The 19,958-nt window shown below is 39.7% G+C and overlaps 1 protein-coding gene across 1 annotated transcript in view; it reads left to right on the plus strand.

The window, feature by feature from the left end:
* The first annotated feature begins 2,475 nt into the window (after positions 1-2,475).
* LOC129767426 (uncharacterized) overlaps positions 2,476-19,958 on the plus strand; it is a 62,166-nt gene continuing 44,683 nt past the window's right edge. The window contains exon 1 of the mRNA XM_055768327.1: positions 2,476-3,409. The gene's annotated coding sequence lies outside the window, so the exon portion shown is untranslated. The remainder of the gene's footprint in view (positions 3,410-19,958) is intronic.

A 19,958-nucleotide genomic window follows, 5' to 3' on the forward strand; every position in this document is an offset into this window, starting at 1 on the left:
GTACAAGTATTAATGGATCTGGAAAAATTAACGTAAAAAAGGTTTCTACAGATCTGCACACTTTTACAGACTTTTCCACATTTTAAACAGACATTCACATGTTTTTACAGACCTTTTTCAAAAATCATCTGGCATCTCTTCGTTTCACTTTTTATCGAATATTTTCATATCGCAGGAGTAAACATTTACGTGACTGTGACTTCGTTTGTTTTTATTTCGTTCAGAAAAACAAAAAAAAAAGTGGAAAGTGTATATTGAAAATGCGTTGCTCTGTGAAAGGCTGCCCGAATACGAGTGAAAATGTTTGCGCAAGCTTTCATCGTATACCCTCGGAAACGTTTTTACAGACGCGCTGGGTCGATTTTTGCGGAGACGACAATCTAGTTCCGAATAAGGGTTCCCGTATCTGTGGAGTAAGTACAATGTTTGAATTATTGAAAACCAAAAGTGTAGCAAACCTTTCATACACATTGTGCTAAGGCCACAAAACGTTATGGAAAGTTTTGTTAAAAAAATCTTTAAGCGTTAATTTGGAAAATTTTTTTAGCGAAAAATGTAGCTTCGGGGTGAAATTGATCAATCTATGTTTTTCAGGATTTTCTAGTGTTATATGCACAAAAAAGTATAGAAAATCAATTATTTCTTCATCTACGTTCATTTAAATGGTAATTCAAGGATTTGAGGACGCAAAAACTTGATTTAATCCACCTAAAGGTGTGGTCATGCCTTTCCATAACTCGATTTTAACATTGATCTGCAGGCCATCCGGAGACAATTCGGGTTATCCTAATGTGGCCAAAAACTCTTGAAATGGTCACCAATAAGTTAGTTTTGACAAACCAAGACGTTCGATATGTCACATGATGGGATTCGGTTCTGGTCATTCGTGGTGCTTTTTTGTAAAATAGTTATTGCTCACTTGTTTGAATAGTAATTACAAGTATTTTATCACTTATTCAACTAATCAAATATCGGCTAGAAGTGAATTAATTTGTTTAGTGCCTATAAATATTGCTTTGGTGTGTTGAAAATATGTTTCTTTACCGTAGTTAAAAATGGGAACGAAAATGTTTTTCAAAAAAATGTTAATTTTCAAGTAATTTAATAGGGGGTCTCCGTAGCCACATTGGTTGCGCGTTCGCTTAGTAAGCGATCGATCGTGAGTTCAAAACTCATTGGGGCCCTCATTGACCATCTTTGTGTTGTTACAGAATAGCTACGTCCACGCAACAATCATCAGCGATGGAGGTCGATCCACGGTCGAAATAAGATCGATTCATCCATACAACTGCTCTGCTCTGCCAGACCCATCGGGCTACTGTTCTATAAATAACTCAACAATGATCAAACAACTGTCTCCGCTGTCCGGTGGTCCAACTGGATAATGGAAGAACAGAAAGAACACCCTTACGCCTAAATGGCTACTGTGTGAATGTACCATATGTAATGGTATAGAAGGAATACTGGCGAATGGCAACTGTGTAATGTGCTAATTATAGATATGATAACCATGTGACATGTACACGATTAAAATTCGGCTCTGTTACAGCTAAAATGCTAATGAGCCTTAAATAAATAAATGGGATAAAAAAAAAATAAAAGTAATTTAATAAGTGATTCGTTGAGAGCCATTGACAAAAAGAACCTTCAGATGTTTAAAATTAAATTGCATAATACCTCTGTATATTCATGTTTGTTTTAAGCAATATGTTTGATCAATTTCACCCCGGTAATGAATTTGTCCCCGGAAGACGGTACTAAGAATTGTGGGGAGTCGGAGTCAGAGTGTTTCGGTGTTTCGGTGTTTGGTATTAATATCCACGGGTAGTAATTTCAAGAATGATAACAGTATGATTTATTTACATTTATATACAAAAAATGGTAACTTTTGTAGCTTCCAATACCAGGTTCCCATTCAACGAGGAATCACCTACAACAGCCTGTTAGATTCGAATCAGCTGGAGCGACGAGACGTTTTCGCAAATGCGCACGTTTTCTGAGCATAACAGTTCCGAGACTGTATGCGCTGCTTCATTTACACATCCGCTCCCCAAGCTCTTCGCGTGTCACTACTCCTCTCTCATCCTTATCACAGGAAGCAGAACAACGCGTTATCCGTCGCGGCTCTCCGGTTAGTATTCGTTTCGCCAGGATGCGAACGAAGGGTCACTGGATGGTGCACAGAGTGCGGATGCGAGTTGATCGCGTTTGCGAACCGATTTGATGGACCCGCTGGCGTTATCCCGGAGAACGTAAACCGAAAAACCGAAGGTTGCCCCGTAGATAGAGCTGTAAACGGGAAAAAGTGGATGGGTAAACACGTCTCCGTTCCTCGGAAAATCTGTTTCCAATCAGATTGCAGTATCAGCAGCTTGTGAGCGCGTAACAGCCGCATTTTTCTCGTGTCCGCCCTTCCGGATCCCTATCTCTCGGGGACTATCGAACTTCGCCGAGCTGATTCCATCTATCATTCGACTGTGAGACTTACAGACATTCTAAATCAATCTCTTCCAGCAGCTCCTTTTGACCTGTGTGCTAAATTTTCCCCCTTAGTGCTAGTTTTGAAATATAACACAGAATTAAGCAAGTCCACCTGTGGCCACCGGCAGTGGAGATAAAACAAGTGATTTGTTCCTAGATAGTCGTAGCATTGCAGTGGCGTTCCAGATCGGCACATCAATCCACAAACTTGGTCCATCCAAACTAGAGAAACCTTGAAAGTTTGCAAAATGATGCAATTTTAAGTTGGACGAACATTTTTTTCTTTTTTTTTTTCCTCGCTCGAGTCCAGTGCAAACAATTTCCGGGAAGCTCGTCAATAGAACCCAAGTGAGTTCGAGTGTCTGCGGGAAACAGTTGTTGGGCCGTTTTGTTTGCAGGAGACCACCCCCATCGCCACCCCGTTTATCGTCTTATGCAACGACGCGTGTCCGCGGGGTGAAAACAGTGGTATAAACGTGATCCGAAGTTGAGCAAAGTGTAAAAATAGCTTCACTCTCGTGGTCTCTCGCGCTCAGACCGGGCCACCGCCGCCGTCGGGATTTTTTTGGCAATCGAATCACCTCCCCCTCATGTGTGGAATGGTGGGAGGAATTCAAAGCCAACGGCGATAACACAATAACACAAGGTTCTCGAGTTCTCGAACGAGTGAAAAGAAGGAAAAAACACGAGTGCGACCACCAACAGCAACAGGAGAATCCGTCGAAGAAACGTGTGGGCTTTGAGAGTAATAACGACCTTTCGTCATCTTTGTATGTAAAGCTATCAACGCGAGGGAGCCGCATTTCAATCATCAAAAGAAAATCCCTAGATAAAAATTGATAAAATCCGAAAAGGAGATTGAACGGCTCTGTCCTCGACCCGTCAGACCACCGACACTGATACAGCGTTGTACGCAAATACGAAACAGGTGAGTAGGGACGCACATATCGCACATATCGCAGTTATGATTTTGTGAGTCCTTCTGGGTTGGAGGCGTACAGCATACCGCTTCGGACGTATTCAAATCGAGAGGAAAGCGTCAGGAAATGAAAAGATGCACCACCTTTTTCCTGCTTTCTTTTTAGCCCCCGGCGGAGGTTGATCCCAGCTGTGTTCATTCAGATGTTGTGAGGTGGGAAGAAACCTAATTTCATCCCATTTTCCAGGAACTGTCGGAATAATGAAATAAAAGGCAAAGAAAATAGAAATGTGACAAGAACAACTTTCCGCTTTTTGAACGGTTTTTTAACTTTGCATAATTAACAACACGGCGTTTCTATTTTTTTCGCCTCCAACTCCATTCCAGCCGGTGATCCTGACGACGTTGCAGGATGCCTGGTCGATGTTGTTTTTGTTGTTGTTGTAGGTTTTGCGTCCTCCTCACGTTGGCGAACGGAGTGAATAGAAATATGGAACGCGAAAATTGGCATTAATTAGAATTTAATTAAAATTAAAGTCTCCGGTACAACATCTGAACAGCTTCTTCTCCAGAGTCTGGCTTCGGAGGCCTATCAAGGAGCCGGTCGTTGGAAGCTGGAAGGTGGCACATCCCGCGTTATTAAGTGAGATTGGGGATTAGGATTTCATTAATTTTTCTTGTTTGCGGAGCAAATTGTTACCGCTGCTATTTTGGAGAATACGGCGGGCTATTTCCGTCCCAAGGGTTGCTGGAATTTAATTTCGTAATTGTCTGGTATTTGTTTTACAAAAAAACACGTTATTGGCCGCCGGAATGCCATGGAAATTTTTTGTTTTGTTTTCAGATGTTAGTTATCACGTTGGAAATTCACATTTGAAATCTCTGGTTTAGATATCTGAATTATAGAAGTCATTTCTCCCATATTGCACAGTTTATTATGCACCTATTAAGTATCCCAGGAAAGATTTCATCAGCTTTTTTCATGGAAATGGGGAGAAGTTTGTCAGTTGATATTTTCTCCATGATAAACCGAAACGAACAAGGTGCGATGCAAATTCGACACCTGTTGATCATAAGCTGCGAAAAAAAACATAATTCGCTAACGTGGCGTGAAAGTTCCAGCAACAACAGATGCTAGACATTCGGTTACTACTTTGCACTGGACAGTATGTTTATTTCATCGAAACAAAAATCTATATAGTAGGACCTTAACTTGGTTTCCGCCCGAAAATTTTGGATACATCACCAGCTTTGTAGTTAGTAAATATAACGCATCTGGAACTGTCAGTCAGCATACGTAACAATTTCGTAAACAATTGATTTTGGTTTAGTGAGAAATGGAACGCGATGAAGTATTTTTTCAACATGTCTTCCAAAGTACGATTTGCAAAAAAAAATATATATATATATTTATTTTTTATTTATTTCAACACCGACTAGATGTAATTGTTAATTCTATTTTTAATACTTCATACCCCTCCTTCAAGGCTAGTTCATAGCAAGACTCCAACATTCGGAGCCTTCACGCGACAGTGCTTCCTAATATGTGATAGGATCGTCTACTGTGGCTAAACTCTTAGCCTCGGGTGGAAATGTTGCGATTCCGCTGAAATGGACCTGAATCTCTGGTCCCATTAATTAAGGGGTCACGTTGACGGTATCATTTGACGTAATGATTATATTTTTTTTTTCAAAGCGCATTAATCAACCTGAGAATCCATTGCTATTTTCGCTTCACACCAACGAAACACGAAACAAACACGAAATCCATTTGGATCTAACAACTGAGTGAACGTGTCAGGCGTGGATTGCACAATTTAAAAAGTGGTAATTTTGACTTGGAAGACGAAGAACGTTCCGGAAGGCCAAAAAAGTTTGAATTGAAGCCATGAGACTTCGAACGCCGTTTTATCACGTGCGAACAACTGCTCCAACGGCATAAAAGAAAGGTTTTTTTTTGCATCGAATCGTTACTGCGATGAAAAGTGGATCCATTACGACAATCCTAAACGTATGGATACCCCGGCCATGCATCGACATCGACGGCCGCGCGGAATATTCACGGCCAGAAGGTTATGCTGTCTATTTGGTGGGACCAGCTGGATGTGGTGTACTATGAGCTGCTAAAACCGAATGAAACCGTTACGGGGGACCTCTACCGACAACAATTGATGCGTTTGAGCCGTGCACGGAAAACGAAAACGGCCACAATACGAGCAAAGACACGATAAAGTTATTTTGCACCACGACAATGCTCGGCCGCATGTCGCGAAACCGGTCAAAACATACTTGGAAACGCTGAAATGGGAGGTTCTTTCCCATCCGCCGTATTCTCCAGACATTGCTCCGTCCGATTACTACCTTTTTCGATCGATGCAACATGGCCTGGTTGACCAGCACTTCTTCAATTTTGATGAAGTCAAATATTGGATCGATTCGTGGTTAGCCGACAAACCGGCCGATTATTTCCGCAAAGGAATCCGTGAATTGCCAGAAAAATTGGGAAAAGTTATGACTAGCGATGGGCAATACTTTGAATATTAAATTTGTAACCATTTTTGAAGAATACAGCATTAATTTTTGAAAAAAAAACGAAGAAACTTACCGGTTCTCCTAGAACATATGGAAAATACTTTTTTCGATCTTTCCCTCAAAGTTTTTCGAAAAATTCGAAAATGTTACTCAACACAACCTCGATCTACGGGCTAAGAGGAATACAACAAAATTAAGACGGCTCAAATCGGACGTTTCCTTCCACGAGTTTTGCGCTTAGCAACACATTTGGCGATCCATTTTTATTCATAAATATGCATTAATTGTATTAGTTAAACTGATAATAATCGAGATAGAGCAAACCGTGGGCAAACCTTTTATTCGCCTTTTCTTACAACTGATGGCAGTGATACCAGAATGGTTTCAGGATCAAATCAAAAGTTTAGAGGCGCTGCAGAAAATAGAAAGAAGCGGCCAAACACCAACTGAAACAGACTTTAGTAACTATTTATGTTGAATTGTCTACAGAGAATTTCTGTTCGGAGGGCGATGATTTACTACTGAACCCTGGGCAACCAGATAGTGTTCGGAGCTTTGGAGAACCTGGGTGGACAGAAGCACTTCTCGCATTGATTTGTTTTGGGAGAGTTTTTGGGAAAGTTGAACGGATCTCGTAGAAATGATTGCGCCGTGGAGCTTCCTGCTGGCTAGAACCTTTTGCATCGGATGATTTGTCTTACTGTGAACATTGAAATTCATAGTAGAGATCTCTTAGCCGAGCCTTGACAAATTTCTGAATAGAAATTTTCATCATTTCATCGAGTTCCAGTTCTCACCGCAAATCGTACCGCGAATTGATGTTGACTGCTCGCTGGCTGGACCAAGACACAGTTTCGAATTATAAAGGCTTCAAACTTTCTCAGTTCATTCACCTCTAGCATTGAAAAAGACCACTTTGGGAAACTTAAGCTAAACTCTCGTATTTGAGAAAGGTCATTCTGGAGCCTCGCTGTCGCCGGTTGACTGTTGAATCATACTGCTGTATAAGAGAAGTGGCAGGTTCTCTACTCTTACGCTATATCCCTATCAAAAAGTGGCATTAATCTGAACTTGAATTGCAATATTTCCTCTCTCCAATTGTCCGTTCATATGTTACCCCTGCATTTGCATTCCGAACGAACGATTTACACGCAACTAATTTGCAGTGGTATGCAAGATTAGTATCTCGTCGAAGCATTAGTTGTTCGTCATTTACGGTACGGGTAGGTGAGCAAAAAAATGGGAAGAACAAATGTATAGAGAAATGTTAATGCTTCTAATTTTACTCAATTGGGTACTCAACAGATCAGGTAATTGTAACCAATAGCATATCAAACAAATCATAGAGAATTTCTGATTCGATTGGCATGTAAATCATCAAAATCTATTCACAGCATAAATTGTTACTCGCGTGAAAACTATTTCATAAGCACGTGACGTGATATAATTTGTTGTAGTTTTTGCATAACTGCAGTGAATACCTTATTCCTTATTATTTAGTCTTCAGATAGGAAGGATTTGCACGTATTCTAACGTCGGATCCATTATTACCGATTTCGATGAATAATCGAAGAAGAATCGATTGAGAAGACGGAGCAGGCATTCGAATACCCCTTTTTGGGTAGACAGTATTCAGCTCCAGCTCGAACAAACCCAAAAAGGTTTCAATATGATTTTTACGAGACTATTATTTTTAGCAAGTCATTAAATTTACGTTGAGTGATCGAATAATAAAAGTAGAGTTTAACGATATTTGTTCGCTCGGCTACTCCAAACGAAGGTTCAATGTGTGATCCTTTCCACCGACAGAAAGCTATTCGACTTCCAGGTGTTATATCCGCAAAAATAAAACGGGAAATGACGGCCTTCGTTTATGTGATTACTTCCGCGCGAATTTTTCCACCTATTAGAACATGACACAAACCGATGAATGATGATGATTAATATCCCAAAACGAATTATAACACCTGAACGGAAGCAATTGATAACGTTCACAAACAAACACATACACCGAATCGATCCCTTCGCGTTGTGTGTGTGATGATATGCATGAAAAAAGTTAGAATCAATGCTATGTTTTGCCTTGTTATTGAATTTATTTTCTCCCGTACAAACACATCGTCAGAGGGAGCCGGACGGACTAAACAAATCCTCTCGAACAACAATTTTGGAGATTATTATTTTCCGCTTTGATTCACGAAACAGCCTTTTCCACGCACCTGCTGCATCCTAAACATCGTCCTCCGCTCGCAATCACCGCATTCCCAACGGCACGCTCCGATGAAAAATCGTCCGCCGGTCGCAATGATAAACCACGGGAGCAGCCCCAAAAAGGACTATAAATATAACCCATGGCCATTTCGATGATCCCTGTAATGCCCATCATCGCAATCAACGTCAAATCCGCGTGTCTGATTTCCTCGTTTTTAACATCCTCATCCTCCTCCCACCACCTCCCACCATCATCGGATCCCGAAGGGGCCAAAATATTTGGAGCACGGCTTTTCTCCGGTATCTTAGGGGTGATCTGGACGAGACATTAATCTCGCTTATTGTCTTATTCACCCTCGTCGCTTCACGTCGTTTGATCGGAACCGGTCCGCCCCGTTGCAAGCTTGGTATTTATGATTGATAATGTTATCTATTTGCTTCTTTTTCCTGTTGTTGTTGTTGTTGTTGTTGTTGTTTGTTTTTCGCTTCTGATTGTTTTTGATTCTGGTTAGCATATTTGTCCAACTCTCGTCGTCACGCCTCGTTTGAAGCTTACTCGGAAGGAATTGGTGCCGTTTTGTTTTCGTGGTTTCGTTCCTTGGTGGCCGCGAAGGCATATCCGAAGCGATGGGTGGGGAGGGACATATTTTCCTCACACGCGTGTTGTAGGAGGGCAGTGCTGCACTATGGGTTCCCACTTTCGTCGTTCGTCGCCGCTGGAATGTATATCACCTTGCCGACGCGAAGGCAAACCGAAAATCAATTACCAGCCAAGTAATTGGATCGCAACCAAAGTGGCGGCGTAAAAACGAAGAGTCTTCTGCCTGGACGAAGGGAACCGCAACCCGGGTGTTGAAAGCCGAGCAGCCTGTTCCAGGGGGTGGTCAATTAATTATGCCGCAAAAGGTGCGAAGAAAATTCATCTGTTGAATGTGCGCTTAGTGGTAAATACGTCCCGACTTATGGGATGGGAAAAAAGGCTGAACGTTAACTTTTGGGCTCGAAGAATGGTTGATTGAATCGAAGCCCAAAATTGGTACAATTAGTAGAGCTCCTCTCATTACGATACAATATAGCACTTCTTGTTGTCGTGATTAGAATATCACATTTCAAATATTTATCCAATGAATAAAACGCTTATCCTGCTGCAAAAGTAAACATTGGAACATTGTCGACAAGCTGGCAAGCTAGCCCCTCTCCTGTGGGGAAACATAACGGAAGGAAAACAACTTATCCAAACAGTCATCGTTTTTTCAATGGTTTGATGGAAGCGATAAAAGCAGAACAGCGTCTTTAACTGTTTTATGCCGGAAAAGAACGAGCGTGGAGCATGGTGGCTCGTACCATTAAATGGAAACTAATCACTGAAAATAGCAGAACGTGACATCGGCAATACGGAGCGAGAGCGTGAACGAACGACCGGCCGGAGTCTTCGGAATTTCAGCCATTTCTGCGTTGGATTGATTAGGCTTTGTGATGAAAGGACGACGAGAGTCATCCTCGAAGAAATTACCGATCTGTAAACAAGTGTCGCTTCTATCAGTTCATCAGCAACCGTTTATGAAATGTGCTATGAATTGTTGATGAGTGCGTTTGATAACAAGGGGGACGAGTTTTGATGATGGCCCTCGATTCGCTTTGACAGTTACACGAATACACTAAAGGTATTTGGTATTCTTTTTGTATTCTGGGTTTAAACGTTAGGAATATAAAAATAAACTTTGTATTTTGTACTTCTTTTACAGTTAGGACCGAACGCACCGAATGACGCCTGGGAGTAACAAATCATTCTCATTGTGCAAGTTTCGGTTATTCGAATTATAAATAGTCAATAACGACGCCGACTACGTCCTTACAGGGGAAGGGAAAGAATGTTAGTATGATAATCGCCCCCCCCCCCATTGTTAGTAGGGAGAGGTAATAATCAGGATTCACCGAGACAAGTGATGTGATTATGTGAACGCGAATTATCGATCACTCGACGAAATGAAAACCCTGCAATCTCGCGTTACTACACGGAGCAGAAATTATCTTGAAAAGGAAAACTGTAAAATTAATTGGACCGACTATATGTTCTATTATTTAACGCATGTACTTTTTGTCGAAATCCAATCGTCATGCTGGAGAGTTATGTTTGTGAAGCTTAATAAGGCAACCTAAAGAAACCTACATATTCTATTATTTATCGCACGTATTTTGTATCTAAATACAATCGCGATAACGGAGTGTTATATTTGGGAAGCCTAAGAAGGTAAGCGAGATAAATCTATATATTCTGTTATTTATCACACGTACTTTTCTTCGAAATGCCGTATAATACACATCGATGGAGAATAAACATCAATTCCCACCAGATGATTAGTATATAATATTTTGAAACGCTGCATAGTAAACAATGAACAATAATAGTTTATTTTTAGGTTTTCAAGTTTTCAGAATTTTAGATTTTTAGATTTTTAAATTTCAAAATTTTTTAATTTTTAGATTTTAGATTTATATTTTTGGATTTCTATATTTTCAGATTTCAAATTAGATTTTATTTTTTTTTATGTTTTCAGGTTCTTAGATATTTAGATTTTTAAATGTTTTGAACTTTTCGATTTTTTGATTTTCAGATTTTTAGATTTTAAGATTTATCGATTCATAAGTTTTTAAATTTTTATATATTTTTATAATTGAGATTAGAAATTTGTTATAATTATTAGTATTACAAATTATTTCAAATTTTTTAAATTCACACCTCTGATTCACTCTCGACCACTTAGCACACTCTTTTTTCCGGGAAAGCAGCCCAATGTTGGACCTATCATCAACAAAACAAAACCATCATCACAATAGCACCGACACCGAGAGTCCACACTGTGGAACATCCGCTCACGGATAATACAGCCAATCCATGGCAAGCCGATATAATGGTTCTCAGATTTTCGTGAAAAGTGGTAGTTTTGTTCCTTATCGCAAAACATTAGACCCGTATTTTTTATTTTTTTGTTAGGGTGCCCATTTTTATTTTAGGCGGATAATGACAAAACCAAAACCTAGAATTTTTGCAAGCGTAGGATTTTACCAAGAATGACTAGCTAATTAGCTTTAGTTTTATATGTTGACCGTCTAAATCGTCTAAATTTGGATCCAAAATATCGACTTTTCCCCTTTTTTCCAAAAATGACATTTTTCAAAAATTCATAACTTGTGAAGTACTGAGCCGATTTAGACGGTCAATATATCATACTAAAGCTAATTAACTAGTCATTCTTGGAAAAATGCTACGCTCGCAAAAATTCTAGGTTTTGGTTTTGTCATTATTGATTGTATTCGTTTTTTATATTTTTCATGGTCTCGCTATATATTTTTATATTTTTATGGAAAGCTGAGGATTTTTCACATCAAATATCTCGAAATCAGGGAGGCGTCTTTTTTCGTTTTTGAGTTATGATTTTTCAAGTTACCCGATGGTCCAAAAAATCATTTTTCCCTTTTTTTCCAAAAATGCCTTTTTTCGAAAATTTATTACTTTTGAACTACTGGACCGATTCAGATGATCGGCATGTGAAATTAAAGCCTACTAGCTAGCATTTTTGAAAACATAACATACTTGCCAATTAATTGAATTATAGTCACATACATCCAGTCTAGTCACATAGAAATATTGAACGAAAACTAAAAACATGTTAAGTTTGAAAAATCATAACTCAAAAACGAAAAATAACACCTATCTGGTATTCGGATATATTATATGAAAAAACCTCAGCTTTCAGAAAAAAATATAAAAAATATGGCGCTCTTGGTCCCAAAACGATGTAAGCTATGAAAAACAAATATAATCAATAATTACGAAAACATTATCCATTTTTATTCAGAGTGTAATATTTTTTGAAACAAGACTAGCTCATTGGCTTTAATTTAATATGTCGATCATCTGAATCGGTCTAGTAGATCAAAAGTTATGATTTTTTGTAGTTGGAAAAATGGGAAAAAATGGTTTTTGGGCTATCGGTTAACTTTGAAAAGTGATAACTCAAAAACGAAAAAAAAACGCCTCCCTGATTTCGCCCTTGGTCCCGAGACTATGAAAAATATAAAAAACGAATACAATCAATAATGACAAAACCAAAACCTGGAATTTTTGCAAGCGTAGAATTTTTCCAAGAATGACTAGTTAATTAGCTTTAGTTTGATATATCGACCGTCTAAATCGGTTCAGTAGTTCACAAGTTATGAATGTAATTTTTGGAACAAAGGTGAAAAAGTCGATATTTCGGATCAGCCTAAAATGAAAATGGGCACCCTTACAAAAAAATAAAAAATACGGGTCTAATGTTTTGCGATAAAGAACAAAACTACCACTTTTCACGAAAATCTGAGAACCACTATATCGGTTTGCCATGGAATGGCTGAATATGTTGTTGACATAGGACTATGTCTTTGATTCATATATAGAGCTGTCACTATAAAAAAATGTAACGATTCATTTAGAGTTTTCAAACGCACATTACTCACAATCGTTATTGCGACATATGTTGTATTATATACCATTAGACAGGAAATTTATCCAGCAATTTTTTGCTTGGAACACGAACAGAAAAAATATACTGAAAAAGTTACACAATTTGACGATTGAAATGGGTATGTTTTTTTCGATTGCACTTACCACTCGCTTTTCTCCCCGATGCAACGAGCGATTTTTTTTGCCTACATACGGGCGTAAGCTCACATTTTGAGTCGATACGTGTTATGAATTATTCTCCATTTGTCGATAATAGGCATTAATCAGTTGGCAGAACCAACGGAGGAATCATCTCGGAAGAGGGTTTTACTCTATTATCCCCAAAGTTCAATCAATTCGGGCATATTCACGTAATTTTGGTCCAGGATGTCATAATATCGAGTATGTTGTTTGGTTGTGTAAAAATGCAATTAACGATTTTACCTGGCTGCTGATTTAGAAGTTCGAAAAGGTATACTCACGCTTATCAGATTATGATAGCTTGAGTAGTCGCGATCTTAATATTATATTCCCCATATATGTCTTCCTTAGAAGCTCGTTTCACTTCCTCGAATGCACAATGTTCCGGTAAATGCTTCAACGAAGGAGAAAATGCTATATTTATCTATACTACATTTCTGTAGTCATTGATTTATTTGACTTAGGCTTTTGTTTTTGTAGATCTTAATTATCTTAACTATCTTAACATAACTATCTTAACTTGTGTTTAGAAATGATAAGTGATGACTCCTTGTCTTCATCTTCATATTTTAATAAACAGAAGAAAAAGATAGTGATGGCTTCAATGGTATTTTTGTTTACATTTTTCAACAGAATGAGGCTCCAGATTCTACCACGATATCTCATCAAAACCATTAAACGATACAAGTTCATACAGGAAACGGTTTTTTCTTCAGGGCTTCCATTTGATGTACCAAAAGAGAAAACAATTCAGATTTTAAACAATGAAAAACTCATCTCAAAAGTTATTACTAAACACAATACACGGTCCTATGTCAAGATCCCGTCCGTGCCCCTAGGCCCAGACCCATCAACTTTTTCATCACTAAACCTACCACGAGGGGTCAAATTACCCATTTTAAGATTTTAGTCAAAATTTTCTAACAAATTACATTGTCACAATTTAATTTGCCTACATTACTTTTCTTAAAATATACATCGAATGTATTTTTCAGTTTTTACTCCTTTCTTGTTTTTTTTGCTGAGAAATATATGTAATCTGCCCTAACTACCGCAACTGGTCATTTAACTTGTGCAAACATTCATATGATATCAGAAAGATTTGTATGTGTGGTTGTGATACAAAAATATTGCATTAAACATTTTTGCTTTATTTTTTTGTATTTGTGAATTAATTGTATTGCTGACTATCCAAGCGAGCTAACAGTAACCATTTCAAACTACAGTACTATTTTGCGTGTCAAAAATTGTAGTTTCATTATTTTGCCGATAACTTTTATCCTAAAAATGTCGAAATATAGAGGAGAAATATGGTATGTCACGTTTCTATTCTAATAACCCAAAACACGTCTGAATATGTCATTTGATGGATAACGAGCCAAACGCGGAGCGACGAAAAAACCTTTCCACACTTGACCACGGCTAACTTTGTTTTCCCCCAAATGGTCCTTTTGAAGGCTCTTTGTATAGTAACTCTTTTGTTATGTTTTTTATTGGTAGGTGTGGTTCATGAATATAATAAAAGAGAAATACATACGCCAGAAATTCCTTGTTCGATATTTTCGAAAACGGTGTTCCAAAACGATCGACTATGGATCTCAGGAATGGCGCTGTCCATCGAGTTCTCACTAGTATCAAAGGAAAGATGTCACAAAGTTAACTTTTTTTATACATTGACGGTGCATTTGTGATTGAAAATTATGCTTCTGAGTTTTTCCAAAAAATCACCATTTTGATGATATTAGCTGAGAAAATGTAACGGAACTATACCTACATTATTAAGCTCTACATAATTCTAACAGTTAGTGTTCTTCTCATTGTTTCAATTCAAAGTCAATTTTTGTTCTACTTAGTTTAAATTGAGAGATTTTTTTGACGTAGAACTACGTCTTTCATTCAGGATGCCAAATCAGAAAACAGGTCACGTTTTTATGAAATAAAGTTAACGTTAATAACTATTTTTGCCGCGACCGGATTTTAGCGATTTACATACCAAACGACTCGGAAATTCCCTGAAATTTATTTGATATGCTATACATTACAATCCCATGGTCTGTATATGGTTTACATTGATGAAAATTGGAAGCAATCCCGTTTCCTCATACATTTGTTCTGTGCATTTGTGTGCTTTCCCGAACAGAGCTGTCAATAACGAGCAACTTATCGACAAGCAACGAAGGGGAAACCGTAAGATGTAAAGTCTCTGTTACGGCGAGCGAAAGGAAAATTCGGTCCAAGAAGTGGAAGCCGTACTTCACCGGGTTCTCAGCAGCACACAAACTAAACTTTATAGTTTTGCGCAGCTTTTAACTGCAAATGTATTGATATTAATACAATTGTGGTTATGTTACAATACCTATTACTCACACTTTCGGTGTACAAATATGATCTCCGCGTGAGATCTATTTAGTGGACCTAGCTAACCTTCTATTTCTATTTAGCAAAAAATAGGGTAAATAGAATGTATAAGTTGATGATAAATTCAACCGTACCTTGTCGCAGACAAATTCCTCTAGAAACAATATAATTCTAGAAATATTTCAATTTATAAACTTCTATCAAATTCACTTTTCAATACACGTCTTTATGTCTTATTGGATAATGGAATTTTTTCTTCTGTCTTCACCGCTGTCAGATTTCCGTTCGTCAGCCGTTGACAGTAGACGAGATTCAGTTGCGGTTACACCGTTAAGTGCTTGAGAAAGCAGGGCGCCCAGCGGGAACATCCTCCCCCCCGTAACACTGGCCACCAGTCCCAGTTTTACCACCAATATCCAAGATAGCTAGCTTAGAAACAGGTCTACGGAGTAGCCCCCTCGCAGTTCTTACTATTGCTTGCCTGATCCGGCCGTCGGCCCCCGGTATAACCTCCATCACTCTTCCCCTGGTCCAGTCATTCCGCTTACCGTCGTCTATTATGAACACCAGGTCTCCGTTACTAATCATCCTCTCTTCCCCGAACCATTTTGTCCTCTTGGTCAGCGTTGGCAGCATCTCCCGGATCCATCGTCTCCAGAAGCAATCCAGTTGATGCTGTATCATGCTCCACGAATTCTTCAACGCTTCTGAACTATCCGTCGGTTCCGCCACAGGTTGCTGAACTCCGTTCGAGCTTCCTAACAGGAAGTGGTTTGGAGATAAAGCCTCGCTTTCCTCCGCGTCCAATGGCAAATAAGTGAGGGGACGGCTATTAACAATGGCCTCCGCTTCAATAACCAACGTGTTCAGCGATTCGTCGTCCAGCTTCCGATCGCTGTTATAGGCGCCCAACATCGCCTGCTTCACCGAGCGCACCATGCGCTCCCACGCGCCGCCCATATGGGAGACTGTGGGTGGAATGAATAGCCATTTGGTTGTCGTGCTGGTCACCGTCGCAGCAAGTCCCTGCTGAATCTGCCTCACCAACACCCGCTCCGCGCCACAGAAATTAGTGCCGTTATCAGAATGAGTTTCGGCCGGGGCTCCTCGGCGACACACAAAACGGCGAATACTCTTCAGGCAGGCGTCGGTTGATAACAACTACTTCACAATGCACCGCACGGATTGTAAGGCAAGTAAAGAGCGCAACCCACCGTTTCACATTGCTACGCCCCACCTTCACAACTAAGGGTCCAAAGAAGTCCAGGCCAACGTAGGTAAAGGGCCTCGTAAACGAAGCTAGGCGGGCTGGAGGAAGGGATGCCATGCGTGGAACATGAGGAGTCGCTCGAAGCTGCTTGCACATGTTACATCCTCTCCCAATCTTGCGGACGACTACTCGTAGGTGAGACACATAACCACGGTCTCTGAATTGGCGTGCTGGAATTTTCGGTGATACGCTTCTACTATAAGCTCTGTCAGTCGGTGTTGCTTGGGAAGAATTGCAGGGTACTTCGTCTCGATGCATACATTTGCGGCTGCTCAAAGGAAAAGAAGAAGAACGAAGGGGAATATTTGCCTAGAGTATAAACAGTGGATCTCGCTGAGGCAAACTTTCATTCTTCCTGAGGAAATCGACTGAACAACATCGTTGCTGGGCGAGCTGGACGGCGAGGGATCGAATGCCTTTCTCAAGGCAAGGAGGGTGGAAAAGTAATATGATGAACAAAGTAAAGTTTTCCAAGGTTAGAAACGAATGAACTAAAGAAGTTTAAAGTCACAAGCAAGGAAGGAAGGCAAACTTTCAGTATCGTTCTGTTTTGTTTTGCTTTGTGTCATCACATGTCTTCGTTTCGGATTGAGCTCTCTAGCATTGCAATCATTGCATCAAACTGACGCCATTGCATTAAGGTTCTGAGCTACACAATTGTGTAGGGAATCATCAAGCTTGGCTATCGTCAGCTCATCAAGAAAATAAATGTTCTCGATTTTTGTCAGTGACTTGGACTCGCATGACGGTAGAAAAACTCTCTCCACAAAGGATGATAGCTAAACTAATCTAGACTGGCAATATTAACAGAAAGGGCTTCTGTTGAGAAGAGCGCAGAACGGAGATAAGTGTGTGTATATTTAGTTGCTTCAAGCCATCGATATATGAATATTTGTGTGCATACGTGCGTGCTTCATAACCCGTACGTAAAAATAGTGCATCTTTGCTACGCTGAAACTCCTTTTGTATCTGGTCTCGTGTGCATTGGCCCTGTAACGATGCAACAATCGCCTATTTTTTTATGCTTTGATTGACGATTGTTTGGTGTTGCAAATTATGGAGTTGTAATGATAAATATAAACAGGAGGGAAATATTTACGCTATGGTATTAGTAATGAATCTCGTGCTGACCGTTGAGCGTCGACGTTGCATTCGTTTCCATTTCCATTCCCATTCCCATTCCCATTCCCATTCCCATTCCCATTCCCATTCCCATTCCCATTCCCATTCCCATTCCCATTCCCATTCCCATTCCCATTCCCATTCCCATTCCCATTCCCATTCCCATTCCCATTCCCATTCCCATTCCCATTCCCATTCCCATTCCCATTCCCATTCCCATTCCCATTCCCATTCCCATTCCCATTCCCATTCCCATTCCCATTCCCATTCCCATTCCCATTCCCATTCCCATTCCCATTCCCATTCCCATTCCCATTCCCATTCCCATTCCCATTCCCATTCCCATTCCCATTCCCATTCCCATTCCCATTCCCATTCCCATTTCATTTCAGAATTTCAGAGTTGGTGGACTTAGTGAGTTTCTCAAACAAACGTGAAATCAGTGGTGTATTTAGCGGTTTTGAAGTGATTCAATTAATTTTTTTTGTACTTTAAATGTTCGTAATGTTAATACAAAGTAAGAATAGGGCCGTTTATAAGTTATGCTCTGCATTGAAGGAGGTAGGAGAAGGGAGGAGGACGGATAAGTAATGTTTGTTTTACTCTTAATGCATAAGGAATACAAAAATACGTTGTGGAGGAAGATAGAAGATATTTGAAAATTCTTTTTGCGTTACCTTATATATGAAAAGTACTTGATAAGTACTACGGGACTTTGTCTGCGCTCAGCTTAGCGTTCTTTGTGCTTTAGAACCATGGACTTATGGGGTTTCTCAAACAAACGAATATCTGCAACCCCAATCTAAGGGGGTTCGTAGAACTAACTTTTTCGGGAATTTTGATAGTCGATGTTGGTACCAGGGCCCGAAATCTTCGAAGGCGAAAAATGAGGACCGACTCTACTCTCCGTAGCTTCGCTTTGACTAGAACTGCTTCGGCAGTTGCTAGCGAGGATGACCGGTGAACTAGTTCAGTCAGTGGTTATTTTTACTGACTCGACTAATGAATACAAATCTGCCTCTTCATTCAACTGACTCCAATCCACACTTACATTTCCCCCTGACACTAATTCATACCCGCGTACGCAATATTATTTTCACGTCCATATAAAGAGGAACGAAAACATCATTTCTGATGCAAAAAAGAAGTTACCCCATCTGTGAGGTGTACATGAGGCTTGACATAATTGATATCCTTCCCCCTCTGTTAGTTGTTTGACGATGTATTCGGGAACACTGCTCGAAGCAACGTTTGTTCACATCCGTTGTGTTGGGCCCAGTCTCGCCACCAGAACAAGTGAGGTAAGGCATACCGAGCCATCGTCTCCCTGTGCATGGTGAACCTTGTTAAATACGAGATAACCACGAGATACTCTTCCGGGTCATTACGATATTCACACCATCAATGGACGGTTTATTGTCTACCCATCGTGAACTCAAACCAACGAACTTAGACATTTATCAAATATGCTATAAAGGTCCTCGCGTTAGTATTAGTAAAAAACGTGCAAAATAGCGCACACACACTGCACGTTATTTTATACGTGTAAGTAATTTTCGTGTACGATACAAAAGAATCTAGCTCACCTGTTGCGTATGTCAAACCACGTTGAACTCAAACATCGATGCAAGACGGGTCTATGATACTAATCGAGCGAATGGAGCCAAATTTGGCATATGAAGGTTTCATGTGGCACGAAGCGTTTCTATGGTGAATACACTCATCCCCCTCTCTAAGGGGGGCTGCCATACCAACGAAACACAAGCTTCTGCATAACTCGAGAACTAATTAAGCACAATTTGGGATGTGAGGGTTTTTGTGTATGAGAAATGTTCCTATGATGGTAGGACACCCCTCCATACATGACAATTGAAAATTTTCGGAAAACTCTGAAGGAAAAAGAGAAAATTCGAAAAATTGAATCCCCATATGTTCTACAATTACATAGTGACAAGTGCTGTTAGTACATTTGATGTTTGCGCTAGCGAACTTGATCTTTGTTCGAAACGGGAAATGGATTTTAATGTGATGAAATGCACTCCTATATCTTCTTCTATCTATACCAAAAAAATGGATCGCCTGATGTCAAAAAACAAATTTTGGGCGGGACGAAGTTTGCCGGGTCAGCTAGGTTTATATAAAATATATTAGTTCATGAAATCTTTGAAAAAAGAGAAAGAAATCTATTTCTTTCTCTTCCCGATATTTTTGGTCGACTACATCTACACACATCAAGATAAAAATATGTTCGTAGGATAATCCAAAAGCTGAAGGTTTGAAATTTAAAATTATGTATATACCATTATCGTCAAAGAATGTTTCAAAAAATTGTTTTCGACCTTCAAATGAGTGAAAAAGGATCTACATGGTGGGGCTTT

This window comes from Toxorhynchites rutilus, chromosome 2 (genome assembly GCF_029784135.1).
Source record: "Toxorhynchites rutilus septentrionalis strain SRP chromosome 2, ASM2978413v1, whole genome shotgun sequence".
Classification (NCBI taxonomy): Eukaryota; Metazoa; Arthropoda; class Insecta; order Diptera; family Culicidae; genus Toxorhynchites; species Toxorhynchites rutilus.